At 47.7% G+C, this 11,695-nt stretch overlaps 1 protein-coding gene across 3 annotated transcripts in view; it reads right to left on the reverse strand.

The window, feature by feature from the left end:
* Positions 1 to 11,695, reverse strand: part of ZHX2 (zinc fingers and homeoboxes 2) — a 64,991-nt gene that overhangs the window by 52,499 nt on the left and 797 nt on the right. The window lies entirely within an intron of this gene.

The raw sequence follows: 11,695 nt of genomic DNA on the forward strand, positions 1-11,695 counted from the left end.
GAGGAGAGGAGAGGAGAGGAGAGGAGAGGAGAGGAGAGGAGAGGAGGCCTTTCAAATTTATTTACACCACTGTTTACTCTGCAGATGTCTGTGGGAAAGAAATATAGATTCTAATCTGTCTGGCACACCACCAGCTGAATGCAGTTGGGATTTAGCAGACAGACTCCTTACTGCTGGTAGATGAAAATGACAGGAAGACCATTTTATCTCCAAAATCCAAATAAAATAATTTTCCTGCTGCTCCTTGGTACCAGTGGAGCCAGAACAACTGACACCTTCACAGGGAAAGCACTGTTCAGTGCTCATCTGTCTGATCACATAGAAGCCTTGTCTGGCATGGGATGGGAATTTCTGAGAGCAGCAGTTTCCAAGGAGGCTTGGGGAGACTCATGGGACTGTCAGCTTCCAGGAGCCTTGTGGGGCTCCTGTCTCTGTTTCACCACCCTTCTATTCACAGAATCTCAGAACCACAGAATCAGAGTGGCTTGAGTTGGAAGGGACCTCAAAGATCACCCAGTCCCAATCCCCCTGCCAGAGTTGCTGATCACTAAATCAGGCACTAGATCAGTTTGCCTAGGGCCCCTAGGGTCTTGCAATGAATACAACATTCAGGGATACACTACGTAATTCTCCACCTACAATAAGTCGAGTCCATCATGAGTGGTTCCAGGACTGAAGCTTTACCAGTCTGTGCCTCTGTAAGACTTACTGAGTCAGGCTTAACACAGCCTGTGGCTTCCGAGTTGAATTAGCAGATCAGGCTCCAAGCTCAAGGAGAACAGAAATGGTGATGAAAGCACCTCCACACAGAGTGGATGCAAAGGGACACAGTGCTTGCTGGGGATATGGCATGGGGATCTCAGTTTCCTGATGGCTCCACATCACATTAAACCTGAGCAAAAAACAGCAGTGGGAGAAAGTAGGAGATAACAGGTCACTTGACACCAAGCTCAGGTTGCCTGCAAGAGAATTCCTCCAAGCACACAGAAAACCTGCTAATATTCCCTGACCTGAATCCTCCCTTTTTCACACTAACCAGACTTTAATAAAAAATAGTACAGCAGTTTTGGCAAAAACATTTCCATCCTCTGCTAGCTTCCTATTGCTTGGTTACAAATTGTTCAACGTTTGTGCCTCACTTTCCCCATCTATTATGCAAAAGTAACATTACCTCTTCTGGATGGAACTTTCACACCTTGGATTTTGTAAAGCACTGTGCAGAAAGCACTACAGGACCTGCAGATCATAGGCAAAGCAGCCAAAACTCTTAAGGGCAGACACTAGAGTGGGTCAGCTGGCTATGAAGCTGCTGTGTTGCCTGGAGTTATGGGCATCAAGGGAGCAACTGAGCCAGCAGTGCTGCAGCAAGTGCGTGCTACAGGCAGCCTGTGCCTCTGCAGCCAGACACAGTGTGAGCTCAGAAAGCCAAAAAAAAGAGAGAGAAAGAGAGAAGCTGCCAAGTTCTTCATATTCATGAGCTCTTTAATAATGCTCAACAAAACTTGGAGGCATGTTCACTGCTGTTGCTCCTGCCCTTTTGCACAGTGAGCAAGTCATAAATATTTCAGGGGAAGAGCCCAGCAAATTTGCAAGATTGGTCGTAGCCTTTTACAGCATTAATGAGCAGGCCATTAATAGTTAATGAAACAGCTGCTGGTGATCTCAGAGGTAAAGGCAAGATGAGAACAGCAGTGTTTGCCCACTCACTACAGCGTGATAATGTGAAGGAACAGCTTGATCCTTTTATCAGATCCTCTCCAACAGGACAGGATCATGGAGATGGGTGGAAGACCCCCAGTACAGCTGCACCCAGCCCTTCTGCAGGCCGTACCCCTGTGCAGACCCCACAGATGGAGGCTGCTGCAGAGGAGCTGCACCGCTGCCCCAGTGCTGTACTGGGGTGAGGAAACTGGAATGTATACATGGTGTCCAAAAAGCATGTCAGAGAATCATAGAATGGCCTGGGTTGAAAAGGACCACAATCATGATCTAATTTCAACCTTCCTGCTATGTGCAGGGTCATCAACCAGCAGACCAGGCTGCCCAGAGCCACATCCAGCCTGGCCTTGAATGCCTCCAGAGATGGGGCATCCACAGCCTGCTTGGGCAACCTGTTCCAGTGCGTCACCACCCTCTGTGTGAAAAACTTCCTCCTAATATCTAACCTAAATCTTCCCTGTCTCTGTTGAAAACCATTCCCCCTTGTCCTATCACTATCAATTCATGTAAACAGCCGTTCCCCCTCCTGTTTATACGCTCCCTTCAGGTACTGGAAGGCCACAATGAAGTCTCCCCGCAGCCTTCTCTTCTCCAAGCTAAACAAGCCCAGCTCCCTCAACCTTTCCTCATAGGAGAGGTGCTCCAGCCCTCAGATCATCTCAGTGCCCTCCTCTGGACCCGCTCCAAGAGCTCCACGTCCTTCCTGCACTGGGGGCCCCAGGTCTGGTCGCAGTACTGCAGATGGGGCCTCACAAGAGCCGAGTAGAGGGGGACGATCACCTCCCTCTCCCTGCTGGCCACCCCTTTTTTAATGCAGCCCAGAACACAGTTGGCCTTCTTGGCTACAAGCTCACACTGCTGCCTCATGTCCAGCTTCTCGTCCACCAGCACCCCCAAGTCCTTCTCCGCAGGGCTGCTCTCAAGAAGATCTTACCCCAGTTTGTATAAACACCTGGAATTGCCCCGACTTCAGTGCAGTACCCTGTATTTGATCTTACTGAATCTCATTAGGTTCTCACAGGCCCACTTCTCCAGCCTGTCCAGTCCCTTTGGATGGCTTCCCCTCCTTGCGAAGTACTGACTGCACCGCTCAGCTTGGTGTACAGGTAGAAACATGCAATTTGTATGTGCAGGTGTATGTGTGCAGCTCCAGCAGTGAAAGGACAGGTCCTTGTGAGCAAAGACATTCAGGGAATGTGACTCAGGAATTCAACCTCAAGAGTTAAAACCACCAGAAAGTGATCCACATCAGCCCTGCTGCTCCTACAACCAGACAATCCATCAGCACTGGACTCTCATACACAAAGCTTTCCCTGCTGACCAATTTCTAGAGGTCTGCAAAAAGCAGCAAGGATCTGTAGGGAGGAGACTCTCTGATGACCCTGAGGTGGATGAGGACGACATAGATCCACTACTAGTCTGCACATACTGAGGGGTTTGTAATCAATCTCTGTCTTAGAACAGAGTGCAGATTACACTTTGTTTGGGCTTTAATGCTCAGAATTTGGCATCAGCAGCCCTGCAATTATTGGGAAGAAAAGTATGGAAAAAGAAGGCTTAATTTCAGAGTTATAGTCTTCCTACCGCATTTCAGAACAGAGTTGCTAAACAGTGTTGAAGTCAAATACAACTGCAGCATAGGGCCCTTCCTTTAAATGCCCAAGCTATGTGCAGGTACCAGCTGGAGATTCTCAGTCCACATGCCCTGCTTTCACCTAAAATGTATGCTTCTGGCTGAGAACCTCCTGGCACCATGCTTGCTAGTTTGTAAGCAAACTGGTCCTTGGATCTGCTTGCCATCAGACAAGACTCTGCCTGATTAATTTCAGTGCAGACCAAGGGTGGCCTCAACAGATCGTCCCTGTAAAACAAGGGTTTACTACACCCAATTTGAAGCAATTATTTTATTCTGTAACTTGATTAAAAGCTGTCACTTACAAACACACCTTGAAAAAAAATTACTATGTACACATAATAAAAAGTAAATAACTAGCAATAAATGTTCAGTGCTTCCTTTTAAAGCCCATAGCAAGCAACTTTCCTTCATGCTTTAACTGGGGAGCACCTTAAAGCCATCATAAACCTTGATTTAAAGACTTCAACACATTGAACTATTTAAATCATTTTAAGGATGAAACTTCATGAATGAAGAATCCCGCCAAACCCAGATGCGCATTGGGCTTTTCCTCACCCTCATACCAGATGTTTTACATAATTCAAGAACAGATATTCAAAAACCACTGACAAGTCAAAAAAGGTTAATGACTGAAAAGATGTACTCAACTGCAAATTTTACTCCACCGGCCTCCTAGCTTATTCATCTCTTTCATTAAAAAGAATGTAACAGGATTTTTAATACTTTCCCTCCTCTGCTAGTAGTATTGTGAAATTTCAGTAAGATGCGTGTCTTAGGATTTGCTGATTCCAACTTTCTGAATGTTTTTAAACTGATTTTAAAACATCCAACAGGCACGAGGATCACCCGAGGACCAGCCAAAAATTCAACAAACTGCCACACAAGCCAAGCCAAGCAGACGCAGAGAAGGTGAGCAATGCTTCAAGATGGGTATCATTCTGGGTAGAGGACCAGTAATAAATCATAGCAAACAACAATCCTTTCCTCTGCCATGCATGAAAGGGAGGCAAGGAAGGGTCCTCCAGTTGGGCTGCACCTGGGAATGGCAACAGGGAAGGATGCATTAGGTCCAAGGCAGCAAAGGGAAACAGATGATCAAACTGCAATCCTTGGTTACAGAATCACAGAATCATTAAGGTTGAAAAAGAGACCTCTAAGATCACCTAGTCCAACCATCAGCCCACTTCACTCCCACCATGCCCATCAAACCCTCAGAGGCACATCTCCATGTTTCCTGAACACCTGCTGGGATGACGGCTCCAGCGCTCCCCTGGGCAGCCTGTTTTAGTGCCTCACCACTGTTTCTGAAAAGAAATTTAAATGTACACAGAATTTAACAGTTCACTGTGCAGTGGTTTCCTGTGCAAATATATCCTTTCCAAAACACAGCCAACTACACCTTGCACCACTGCACACAATGCATCCAGAAAGTCAGACCATTCCCATCCCCATTCGCTCCCCGCTACCTCTGCAACTACAGCACTCTGTAAACAGCCTCAAATCCTTTGCCCTCAAGTATCATAGACCTTTACTGCAACAACATCAGTTTTTGGAGGCAGCACTACTAGGATTAAACATCCAACGCCCTCCTTGCAATGCAACACTCACACTTTCAGTGGGGTGCTGCATATTTAACAGCACATAACCTAGCGGGTTCCTCATTTGATTGCATACCAGAGAATCATGGAATGGCTTAGGTTGAAAGGAACCTTGAAGACCATCTAGTTCCAGCCCCCTGCAGTGGGCTGGTTGCCCCTCACCAGCTCAGGCTGCCCAGGGCCCCATCCAACCTGGCCTTGAACACTTTCAGTAATGAGGCATCCACAACTGCTCTGGGCAGCCCGTGCCAGTGCCTTACAGAGTAAAGAGCGTCCATTTACAAAGGAGCAAGACTGGAGTGGAAGAAAACAAATACAGATTTCGGGAGATAAAGTTCAAACCCAGAAACTCAGTGCTCTGATCTTCTAAGTCAGTAGAGATGGGGCTGGAGCTCATGCTCTGCTCAGCATAAGTAATGCCTTGTGACACCGCTCTCTAGCTCAGACGCGCACCAGGGGCTCATGAACTCTGTGGGCGTGCGGCACCAAGGGGCACAGACCCTGGGCAGCAGGCATAGCCAGCACAGCCCAGCCTCCCACCGGGTTTCAGACAGCCCTGTTGCCTCCCCGGAGGTGATCTCCCACTGTAGGAAAGCATGAAAATAAGGTATGTAGAGATAAACACTGGGACGCTGGGTAACAGCACAAATGAGCAGAATTTAAGGCACCTCAAGATCATTTAGCAAAGCAAAACACTTCAGAGAGCTAAGATTTATTTTCTTTGTATCTGCTTAAGTGTGGATTTTGAAACTTGTGTTTGCCTTAAGCAGTATTTCTCAAACCACCCCTAACCCCTGATTTAACTACAAACACACAGACGGGATGCTGGCAGATCTGCAGACAAGAAAGGCACAAACTGTACTAAGTGATGGCAAAACTACAAGGATGCTCTAACTCCAAACAAAAAGATGTCCTATAAGGGTAGTTGAAGAAAATAGTTCTCTCCAAACACTGCTCTTCCACTACTTGCAGAGAATAAAGCAGGAAGGAGATTGACTTTTTTTTACATGGCCTGATAGTTACAGGACAAGGGGGAATAGTTTTAAACTAGAAGGGGGAAATTAGGTTAGATTTTAGAAGGAAATTCTTCGCTGAGAGAGCTGTGAGGCAATGGCACAGGCTGCCCAGAGAGCTCTGGGTGCTCCATCCCTGAAAACATTCCAGGCCAGGCTGGATGGGGCCCTGGACAGCCTGAGCTGGTGGGGGGCAAACAGCACAAGGCAGGGGGCTGGAACTGGGTGGGCTTTGATGTCCCTTCCAATCCAAGCCATTCTGTGACTCCTCATCACGCTAATTGCCTCCTGGCAGCTGAACACAATCCCACAGGTCCCCAGCGAGCAGCAGCCCCGCACCCAGCAGCCTGGCCAGATACCATCTCTGGCACAGAAACCCCACGATGCTCTTCCAGCATCTTGTCACCACTGACTTCCCAAAGAAAAGCTGTGCCGTGTGACAGTAATGACAAATGGCATCGGCAGTGTGGCTGCAGGAAATGCCACAGGAATGCCCGGCGGGGACAATAGCAAGGATGCAGGACAAAGGACGGTGTCACTGCCTTGGGCTGAGCTTCCCCAGTTCTCAAGGAAACTGTAACACAGTGTGGAGGACAACAGGCACCAGAGCCTTCATCAGCAGCATGCTCTGAGCATATCATTTAAATACATCACTTTTCGAGGAGACAAAAGATGGGCAAAAACTCCCCACGATCCCTGACAGTTTGTGCTGAAGAGGATACTGAAAAAAAAATAACAAAACATATTTGCTTTGGAGGTGGGAGGCAGAAAGAGGGATAGGGAAGGCATCTTGTCAAAAACACTTCAGTCTGCAACCATCAGGAATTTCCTTTATTTCATGTCAGAGTGAATCAGCAGTGCTCCCCAGCAAGGCAGCAAACCTGAGAGATGCCACTGCTCTCTGCTTCTGCCCGGCACTCCCAGCTGAGCACCCCAAACCCAAAAACCTCACTGCTTTGAGATGGTTATGCTTGGATTTTCTTTTTTTTTTTTATTTTAAGAATGAGTATTTTCCCACTTTTGTTGTCTGAATGAAGCATAACAAAGTAACTGAAACTAATAAGCGTGAAATTAGGTTGAGAGATACAAATACATGTGTATATATATATATATATATATATATATCTCCAGAACTTGGGAGAGAGAAAAGGGAACACACGGACTGGAGGCACAGAGATGGGGCACAGGCTTCTAGAGAAAAACTGGTGTTTTACTGAGCCCCTGTGAACACTGCCTTCAGTTCAGAACCTGCTTCATCCAGAGTATTAGTTAGGTAGAAAAATCGCAGCAAGATTCTATGTAAAAATAAAGGAATCACTTTTTTTTTTTTTTTCCAATTCAGCTCTGCTTAAGAGACACCCATCAGTTTTCGGCCTTCCTCCTCCATTCATAAGACTGCATGAGAGGTGAAATAATCCTGAACTTGAGGGATTATGGTCACTGATGCAGAACATGCAAGAAAATACCTTTTTTTTTTTTTTTCCTCCAGCAAGTCAAATACACATTGAGCACTCAGTTGAGAATTGTGGAAACAACAGACAATTAACAACAACAAATGAGATGCCAAAATCTATAGGCAACTCGAAGTTTCAAGTTTAAAAAACATTTAGTATTTAAGAGGAGAAACAAGTTCAGGAGAGAAAGACTGAGAGAAACATGGGGAAGGAAAACTAAGATTTCAGGCCCACAATGAGTGAACATGGGCGCTGGAGGAGTTCCCAACTCATTTCCCTCTCTGTTGATGTGAAGTTAATTCTCCTTGCCACTGATGCCAGATGGGACCACATCACTGAGATGCTAAACATTTTATATGTACACATATAAATACATATATAAAAATATATCAATAAACTTAATAACACATATAACTTCAGTGGTTTCAGAACTGTGCCACAGACACAGCATAGGTCATGTGCCACCAGCACTTTTGGTGATGCAGCTCATCAAAACCATGAATAGATCTGGGTGGACAAACCCACCATCAGTGAATTCACACGAGGTGCACGCTTGTGGTGTGGCTGTGGGATTCCGACCATTGAAATGCTCATAGAATCACAGAATCATTAAGGTTGAAAAAGACCACAAATATCACCTAGACCAACCATCAACCCATCACAACCATGCCCACTAAGCCATGGCCCTCAGTGCCTCATACACACGTACGTACAAACTCTCCAAGGTCCCCCAGGAGGACTTTCCACAAGTCTCCTCCTATTCACACATCTCACCCAGAAACCACACATCCTCCTGTCAGACCGGGTCTCCCAGTGCACAAATGTGCTTGTGGTGCTGGTGTACGTAAGGCAACAACTTCTGCAGTCAAACAGAGACCTCAGCTTTTGTTTCAGAGCCATTCTGGGGTTCTCTCAGTTCCAGAGAACTTGCTGAGTGCACTGCCCTGACTCAGGAACCACAGTGCTTCTCGAAACAACAGAAGTGTCTACTTTCTTAAACACAAAACAAACAAACCGAAAAACCAAGCCAACCCCATGATGTGTAAAGCCATGGCATTCTTGGAGAGGGGGCTGGAATGGTGATTCCTGACCTTTCTTAGGACAACAATGCTGGAATCGAACTCATTTGACTTTATCCTGCAATGTCATCCCATCTGGGGCTCCACACCAACAAGCACTACTGTGTGTTAAAAGTACTTTCAATGCTCTGGAAACCAAAAGCTCTCACAGCTTCTACATAAGAATCTAAAACTCATTGCTGACATCTGACAACTATGATTGTATGACAACACAATACTGGCACTTTCAGTAAACTCCAGACCTGCTTACATCAATACCACTCGTGAGTTCCAGCCGGCACATACACATACCTCAAAAGAAGACTGGGAAGTATTTTAAAGGATGTAAGCTAAAGCCTTTAATGCCTTATTTTATTTATCTACTTGGACTAACAGTCGCAGAGACTTGAAGAACTTATTCACGGTAAGGGTAACAAACCACTAAAAAACCCAGAGAGGTTGTCGAGTCTCCTTCTATGGAGATATTCAAGAGCCATCTGGGTGCCTATCTGTGTGACCTATTGTAGGGAACCACAGTGATCTCCAACAGTCCCTTCCAAACCCTGCAATTCTGTGATTCTACGTGAATGCCACAGCGCTGGCTTCACAGTCACTGCCAGGGAAAGGCCACTCTCTCTGGATTACGGTTATACTAGAAAGAAAGATAACTAAAATTACACTCTCCACATAAAAAGTAAATGCAGCTCTTTTGCTATGTGATAGCCATGCTAAAGTCTCAGGGAATTCACTTGAGACCATGTCCATTTCTAACAAAATTATAATCAAAACGCTATTTTTATTTATTCTCAGTGGCTGTTTTCATGCCTTAAGTGGATGCACAGAAATATGGGTCACAAGATCCCAACCACAAGAACCTGCAAGCATGATATCTGAGGGTCATTCCACTTAGCGCAGAGGGAAAGGAGTAACAGCAGAGGATGTCACACATGCAAACACAGTGATGCCATGCCTGGCATAAGTGCTTCCTTTTGTATGAGGGTGAGCTAAACCTGCTGGGTTCTGTAATCTGGTCTGCTGCAGTTTGAAACTGGTCTGGGAATGTACAAAGAAGAAAGTGCCTTCACTGTAGTTAACACCAGCTCTCTTTTTGGGGCTTTTACTAAAAACACATTAAAATCCTTTCAAAGAAAAAGAATCGAAGCGTGACACTGCCAGCTTGGGGTGTCTCCTGCAATGGGTTATTGCTCCTACAGACACTGGAAATTACAGCTTGCAGCCAGGAGGAGAGAAAAGCAAATCTGTGGGACTTGTGGACAGAGCAGCTGAAGGAGAGCTCTCCTCCCATACACCCACAGCAGATGACAAGACTCAGACAGAACTTCTTGTGGAGGCCAGGCAGGAGAAACGTCATTTTATGGAGGTGAGTAATCACACGGACTTTGGGCTGAGCGCTGTGGGCTCTGCACGTCAAGAGACTGAGCTCACCACAGGTACCAGAGCACAGGACAAACACTGGGAGCTCGCGGCCCTGCATCTCTGCAGCAGACACGCCGAAGCAAAGAAAGGACTGGCCGGTGACTTCAGAAATTTACGGGCTTCTTAGCATTGATGCTCTCGCAACTCGCAGGACCTCAGCTGGCTCGAGCCAGTCCGGAGGTCCATTTGCAATTCTGCGTTACAAAGGGCTGCTGAGCTCTTCCTAGGACTGAAGCCACATCTACATGAGAAAAGCTTCGCCGGGACAGAAATGTGTCACAGAGGCAAAGAACTTGGCTCACAGATACCCCTTAAACAACAAAGTCCCTCTCCTGCCGGGCTGCTCCCATCACCCCACTGGGTACCCAGTCGTGCTCTGGCAGTGCTACTTCCAACCGGGTTTCTGCTGGGGACAGCCGGGCCCCCACTGCGCCCACCCGCATTGACTCCAGCCTGGGAAATCCCCTGCCCAAAGCTTAACCAGGAGTTTTAAAACAAGCACAACTCTTTGTAGGTGAGCCGGATGACGAGGCAGAGAGCAGCAGTGATTTACAATCATCGGTTGTAAAACAGTATTACAGAGGCGCTTGACATCTTAGTTCTCAGCCCCAATTTGGAAAGGGACTTCGCTGGAGTTCCTGTCATTTCTCTTCTAAAAGATACGCCAAAACTCCTCAAACCGATCCTCGATTGGGACGGGACACAAAATTCAAGTGGGAAACACTGTGCCTGCCCGGCTGACAGCCCCTCTGAGCTGTAGGATGGCTCCAGGCAGAGCTCCCTTGCAGCAGCCGCTGGAGTCACTGCACCCCATCACCGTCCCACCCTGGGAGCCCTCCTCTTCTCCCCCGCCATACACCTTCGGATGCTTTGTCCCCTTTTGCGCTCTGACCCCAAAAACTCTTTCTGGATTCCCTTTTGCAGGGGGGCCCACGGGCTTTAAAGGAGCACCTGCTCGTGGGGATGGGGATGCTCCATTGGAAAGGTCCCCGAGGAACCCCAGGAAGTGGCAAAAACTAGGGTGATATCACCTAGCTGAAGGTATTCCTGGGCTCAAAGTGAAAGAAGGGCAGCAGGAGCCCAGAGCCGGGCAGGCGGAGCTCTTCATATGTCCCAACTGCGCTTCCAAGTTTTATTCCCAGCTAAGAGGAGACAAAACTGGAGCCTTATGTTTCCCCCCTCATCCCAAAGGGGAAGAGAGGGAAGAAAAAAAATAAGGAGACAGTTGCACCACGGCTTTGGAAACCAACTGAAGCCAAAAGGAAGGACACCCCCTTCCAACCACAAATAAATAAATAAGTGGACGCGACGTGCCCAAGGCCGAGCTTCCCGAAATCTCCCGATGCCGGTGTTAAGGGGCTCAAGCAGAGACTTTCGCGATCGCAGCGGGGCGGGCGGCTCCGGGCTGCCGGTTCTGCTCTCCGCCGCCCACCGGCAGCCGCGGGCGGAGGGCTCCGCGCGGCGCAAAGAGGGGACGCGGTGGAGGCGGAAGGGGGGAGGTAATAAAACCGCACGGAATCACGGCACGACAGTCCCGGCCAACTCCAGCCACGGGGAGCGGAACGGCCCCGGGACCCCCCTGCCCAACGCCCGCAGCCCCCCGGACGCCTTTTTTATTTTTTTTCGGCTGTTGTTCCCCCTCGCTGAAAGCCGCCGGCTCCGTTTTACACACCGCCCCGACAAATTCGCCCTGCTCGCCTCTACGTAACGCCCTGTCGAAAGCGGACGCCATATTTTGTGTTGCTGATGTCGACACAGACAAACGTAGACATGTTTTTTG

Source organism: Centrocercus urophasianus, unplaced genomic scaffold (assembly GCF_019232065.1).
Source record: "Centrocercus urophasianus isolate 14NV4802_14NV808 unplaced genomic scaffold, USGS_Curo_1.0 seq_11, whole genome shotgun sequence".
In the NCBI taxonomy this organism is placed as follows: Eukaryota; Metazoa; Chordata; class Aves; order Galliformes; family Phasianidae; genus Centrocercus; species Centrocercus urophasianus.